Source organism: Tympanuchus pallidicinctus, unplaced genomic scaffold (genome assembly GCF_026119805.1).
Source record: "Tympanuchus pallidicinctus isolate F22 unplaced genomic scaffold, pur_lepc_1.0 scaffold15, whole genome shotgun sequence".
NCBI classification, from domain to species: domain Eukaryota; kingdom Metazoa; phylum Chordata; class Aves; order Galliformes; family Phasianidae; genus Tympanuchus; species Tympanuchus pallidicinctus.
The window spans coordinates 31139776-31146490 of NW_026294669.1; the positions used below are offsets into that span (position 1 = coordinate 31139776).

Sequence of the window (6715 nt, forward strand, 5' to 3'; positions counted from 1 at the left end):
CAACTTCATTGCAGTAGCGCTGCCATGAGCTCTGATCTTCCTTGGGAAAAGGCAGTTCAGATATTTGGGTGAGTATATTTCAAATAGAGGAACAGAAGTGAAAAGCACCTGATGAAAAGAAATATGCTTCCACATGAAGCTGACTACCTACACGTTGAAGAAATTTGACGTTTTTTGGGTCATTTTCTTTTCTTGTTGCTGTGCAAAGCAATTACTACTCTTCTGTGACACTGCTATCTTAGAGGTAAATTTTGTAATGGGCCCTTTCAGTTTGGACTGTTGAAAGCAACAAACGATCATTGCATAAAATGATCTCTCTCTGTAAGAATCAAACATAGATAAGTATATATGAGGTATAAATTATCTGTTCAGAGAAGTCTGAAATTCTATCAATGTCAAACTTCTCACGTGAAATCTCATGTGGCAAAGTGACATCTGAGATTTTAGGCATTATACAAACTATACAGTATGTTTCTAAGAAAGATTTAAGAAAATCTATAATTTGAAAGCATCTGTACAAAGTCAAGATAGCTCACCGTAGCTGCTGCCTCTCTCCTAAAACTAGTCTTCTGCTTTCTTTCCCCTTCTTTCTTATTCTGAGAAAAAGAACATCCCGCAGGTTAAGGAAAGATGAACACTGCATTTCACCACTCACCAGCCTAACAAGGTGCCAGGCTTACGGGAAGTCCTCGCCTCTTTCACGTGTCTCCCTCTGAAGCTGGCGGTCCATCACTTCAGCTCACTACGCAGGAGCCCCTCCTCTTTTGCAATGGAGAAAACCACTTGAAGAAGTTACAGCGGTGAAAAGCAGCTCAGCAAACTGGGCCATGATGAGTTGCCTGCCATCGTGTCTAAGATGATCACAAACACTAAGATTAGAGTGGTCACGAATCATATTACAAGATTTTCTAAAAAGAAAAAAATAATAAAAACAACAACAGCCTCACATCTGTGCAGGACGTTCCTGAATAAATCCAAGAGGATCCTTGAGCCCTCGAGCAGTAACAGGTGTTCCTCTGTTTTGCTTTTATGTCGTGGAAGGGAAGCAATGTTGTGTGGCTGCTTTTAATGGAAAGCTATTAAGAGTTTTGTACCTGTCAAGGCTTTAATTAATTCAGACCCAGAACCGAAGCTGGTTAATAAAGGCCTCGATTTACTGTGCCCTTTGGAACGTGTTGCGTTCAGTCATTGTAGATACCATTAAGAACCATGGAGATAACATGAAAGCAAGCTATTCAGCAAGGCTGCCCTTCGATTTCCAGTTGCCATGAGGTCTGCAAAGAGTTGGTCAAGAACAGCACCTCTTATTTCCTAATAGAAGTTAGGATTTTATGCAACTAATTCATTTTTTGACAACCAAGGCATATTACAATAAAGGTAATTCCTTTATACCTATTTTATTACATAGAGCTTGACGTACGAAAAATGCCAGTCATCAATTTTGGTAAAGATAATGTTTTTTTCCTCCACATCAACATTTGAGCTCACTGGCATTTCTGACCTCTCTACTTGCATGGTGAATGCTGTAATGCTCCCAGTGGATGTTAACAATTGCTTTGAGAATATGTAGAGATAGGCACTCCATCCAACTATTACTACTGGCAGAAAAAAAAGTCAATGTATGTTAATCTGTATCTTTTTTTTTTTTTACAAGAGGCTCTTAAGTACATATAAAGCACACACAAAAAAAGAATTGGTTTTGGACATACCAACAAACATACATTATTCCTTAACAGGCTTAAGCTTTTTAAAAATCAAATAACTTTATGGCTTTTTGTGACAGCAGAAAGATGATAATTTCAGTACTTCATGAGAAATATCTTCAAGCAGTGATTTTCCTCTTGAAAGCAGTTTTTCTATATTACCTACAGGAACAATTCTTAATCCAACACAAATAACATTTTTCTGATAGACATACTAACACTTAATAGGGAATCATGGAATAAAACAATCTGAACACTAGGTGTAAATATTTCTAAATTAAGAACAAGCACCTTTAAAACCTGAAGGTTTATTGATATAGTGCTATTGCTTAATTTTGTCTCTATAATCAGGGGATAAAATACGTAAAAGAACTGCCATATGTAATTTTGCTTGGATGGAAAACTTCAGTTAAATCTTTGCCTCTTTACTGGAAGGACTGTTGGAAGTAACAAAGCTACTGATCAAGCCACATAATACACAAAATGGAAGTGGCTAGTACATTTCTGAATAATCCTTTGTATCAATACCATATTATTTCAAGAATGTAAAGGTACCCCTAGAAAGGCATTCAGGAAAACTGTTAATTTTGGTGAAGATTAATGCTATGATACTAAGGTGATGGTGTAAAAAATAATTGATGGTAATTTTAAGTGAAATCAAAGTGTAACGGCTTCATGGATATTTATCACGGTGCTGTTATTAACTTTTCTTACATGAAGCTCACACGAGATTTAAATAAATGCGACTACTGCTTTGGCCCAACTCAATATTATGAAACAATTGTGGAGGTAGAAGCCTACGAATTCATCATACTTGTGATTTTGAAAGAAGTTCTGATGGGATTTTATTTCATCTTTCAAGAGTCTTTTGCAATAGTCTAATAAGAGACAAATGCCATGTGACATCAGAGGAAAAATAAGAACAAAGAGTCCATAATTTTTCCAAAGCAGGCAGTTTAATAGATAAGACTGGTTACCAACTCATGTTTTCTATCAGTTTGGAGCCTTTGGGGACATGAAAGAGCACCTCATTCAGAAGTAACGCATAGTTCTGAACTCAATATTTTTCTCCTTCACCAGCGATTTTACTTAAATTCTACAAACTTCAATCAGATTTAACTTCCCTCCCTCAAGCTGAAGGCATAATTAGGGCTTTCCTGTAAAAAGTTTCCATATATGTATACAGATGTCAACCCAGTGACAGGCCTATCTGTGACTTTCTGAAATTGGAACGCATAACCAAACTTTATCTCCACATTTTCCTGTTTTCTAAATTAAGTTGTTTGTTTTGCTTTCACGTCTACCTGTATTCCTATGCAGACTTCTGCACAGATCAACTCTTCGTGCAAAAGTCTAACTTGGGAAAACCTCTCCATTGAGGTTTAGATAATTCTCTGATAACAAAGATCTTTTTTGCATTCAAATACAAACGTCAAGTCACAAGAAGTGACTGTAATGAGGAGCAAGAAACAAGAAATTCAGTTGCAACACCCTCTAGGGTTTTTTAAATCATATTGAACACAGTATTGAATTACAGTTAATAAAAAACAGAACAGCATCTTAACTTCCACTGATCATTTTCACATTGTAAAGGCCTTCCAGACCAATAAGCATATCAAAGGGTGATACGAACAAGTGAGCTAACCCTCTAGTGCACTTAGTTTCCCTATTTCTCATTCATCTTCTTAAAAGGTATAATTTCCAGAATTTAGGTATAAGATGACAGGAGATACAAAATTTGTGTTTGGACTCCCTTTTATTTTCAGAAGATTAGATATTTGAGGCTAGTATCTCATTCCAATTTCTCCATAAATCAAAGTATATTATGCCTTTCTCTAAAAAATCAGAGGCCCCTCTGTCAACTCCTTTTTGTCAGTGATGAACTATTCACATAATAGCAATCAAATTCCTTCTAGGCTGTCTTTTTGAAAAGTTAAACGAATTGAGTTACTCACGTTTACTGGGATATAAATAAGCTCGATTTTCCTTAGCTTTAAAATCATCAATGCAGGTCTTTTTTCTTCTTAAATGTTTTAATTTTCCTTGACAAAATACTGGCCTCATCAGGGCAGTATCAGAATATGAAGAAATACACTGATTTCAGATTTTGTCTCTTACACAGCAGAAGGGATGAATACCGCAATAGATCTGAAAGGAAAATTCCAGAGGTCATAAATATTGAGCAGCATTAAAACAGCACAGAAGAGTGCACAGCATTTCGTATTTAAACTCCACCTGAATTCATTCAATTTTCAGTACCTTTACTTACCTTCCTCACTTACTGCTTCCACCTTAGTCTGCATATCAGAGATCTGCATTCTGTACTTGCTCTGCCGTACAAGAAGGAAGGGGAAAAAAAATGATGAGCACAGTGAAATTTAACTTTCAAATTCTAATTCGAGTCAGGTCTGCCAACTACTCCATTAACATTTCCAAACCTGACAAGGTACTCCTCCTTTTACAGAGCTCTAGGATTGATTTAAAGCTCTGCAGCTTCAGTTAGTATTCACAGTTCACTCAGATTCATCCTGAAGGTACAACTGGTGTACTAGATTTAGTATCTACAGATATAAACACAGTGCAAATGATTTTCATTGTTGGCATAACCACTGCACCACTGCCATTTGTAATGGCACTGCCTACTCAGATTTTATGAAGGAGAATAATGGATTCTTGCTCATGACACAGTGGACTTGCCTTTAAAGCGTTAATATGTCTGTACAAACAAAAGCGTAATGGGAATGTTCATTGTTTTTGTGTCTAGAATGACTACGGAACCAGAAGGCTGTGGATCATAAAAAGCTACTAGGAGGAGTTTCAAAAAGACCCACTAGTCCCCTAGGGTCTAGAGCCATTTAGATTAACTTGGGTTGGGCACTAACCACAGCAGGGTCAGTGAAGCAGCACAAGGCATTCTTCCCATTCCCTTCTTAAACTGAGACGCTACAATTGTCACAAGGTGTTTACCAGCCATTAACTTGAAAGTGGCTCTAATTTCTCAGCGTGTAATTAGGGAGGGTGACTAAAGCTGATCAGACATCATCCTGTCAGCTGTCTCAGATTAGGGATGCAAGGCACCTCTCCCTTTCTCCCAGTCATGACAATTCATTAGTTCTGCTGCTGGAGAGCAGCTGTACCATTCAAGATGTAATTTATTCAGATTCCCTCAAAATTATTGCTGAAACATGGGAAGATGAGTGATTTGATGAAGCTCCACATTTACTGTCAGATAACATTACATGTTGGATGTGTGGCCAGAAATGATAGGAGAGTATGTTTTGTCAGAACTGTTGCCCTTTTTAAGGCAAAAGATCAAGTTAGATGAGGCAAAGGACAAAACTCTTCAACGTGTCCATCACATCTCATGCTGTTGTCCATAAAACACTCATAAAATTATCTGGTTTCGTAAAACAAACAAAACAAAACTCACACCTGTTCCAAGGATCAGAAAACACAAGATGTTCTGCATGATTAGCAAGTTGGAAGGTGGATGGGAATGAGTGAAATTCATACTGACTTGAATGCCACGCCAAAACAGATGAGTCAAGAACTTAGGTATTTAAATTGCGCTCTGAGAAAAAACATAACTTCTATCTTCTTAGCAGCAATGAAACAAATCCACATTGCTCAGAAAACTCACAGCTCTAACTTACAGGTGTTTTCTTTTCCTTTCTTTCTTGAAACTTCAGTAGCAACACTAGGAGGAACACCGCAAGGTGAACTCAGAGTCAGAAAGCAGATCGCAGGCTTCTCCAAACCAGCTCACCTTCCTGGATGTTCAGTTTCTAATTAACTATTACAGTTCTACCTCTAAGAGCAGCAACGATTGGATGTGCCAGGAAGGTGCACAGGAACCAGGATATGGTCATACTGCCAGGTAAACCCTTCAGCTTACAAGAGCCTGCAGCTAGGGAACTTCCTGAGCTTCAGGTGGTGATTTTGCTCCTAATGGCTCTCTATTATTTTTAATTCTGGTACTTCGACTGTTAGCTACAGAATTTTTTGTTATGAAATGCACATGCTCCATTGAAAGCTGCCTCCTTGCATCCACACTGAACTCTGGAAACACTGACTGTGGCCAGCTTTGTCCTCGACAGAGATAGCGTCACACATCACAGAGTCAAAGATCGACACGGCAGATTAATGCAGAGTGACTTCTCAAATGCACATTTCCCATGAAAAGTCAAAAGCAGCTTAAATGTATCAGTTGCTATCTCAGCAAGTATTTAACTGTAGCAAACTCCTTCTTTAGGTATCATTTCAAATGATTTCTTACTTATGTCTAAAACAGGAAATTATTCCAGAATATTTCTTCTATATCTTTCACAGTACATACATTCAAACTTGCTTCAGATCCCTGCCGTTAACTAACTCATGGATGCTCAGTTGCTTAACGTGGCAATTTTTCCCATAGATTTGACTCAGACTTTGTCAGGTTTCAGCATCTGCATATCAGATGCCATCAGTGTACGCATCAAGCACACCAATATAGTTTCCCAGCCACGTAATGTCATCAGTGCTGACAACCTCGTCATGGTCTTAAATCCAATATCCTGTGGCCTCGCTGACTTCTGCATTTTAATTTGCTATCCCAGTGCACAGTAATTTCTGGTTATCTTTGTCATAGTCTTAAGCACATCTCAAGATGAAATGCTGGCAGGCTGTCATGTTTGCTAAGAACAGGTGCTCTGACTTCCTTTGTGGGTTTTTCTCCTATCTGCACTTGAAAATTGGGTGCTCTATGTGTGAAAGTAATCCCCGGTCATCCGTAATACGTAGATCTTTTTATCCCCATTTTTATACATACATGCACAGGCATAACTTTTAATCAGGAAAAGCTGAGATGAAATACCAATAGAGCAGGACTTGTTCAACATGACACTTCATTTACAGATACAGCTGAGAAGGCCAATGCCTGGGCCAGCAGCCTGTCCATTACACCATCAGCTACCCCGAAACAAAACGCCACGTATGGCTCCTCACCACTCCCAAGAAACCTGCGCTGCCATTTC

The 6715-nt window shown here is 38.3% G+C and overlaps 1 long non-coding RNA gene across 1 annotated transcript; it reads right to left on the reverse strand.

The window, feature by feature from the left end:
• Positions 1-683: 683 nt before the first annotated feature.
• Positions 684-4038, reverse strand: LOC128077254 (uncharacterized). Its single transcript, XR_008204903.1, has 3 exons — positions 3973-4038; positions 3659-3851; positions 684-851 (listed from the first exon to the last, which is right to left on the reverse strand). It is a non-coding gene; the product is annotated as an uncharacterized LOC128077254 (long non-coding RNA).
• Positions 4039-6715: the final 2677 nt, after the last annotated feature.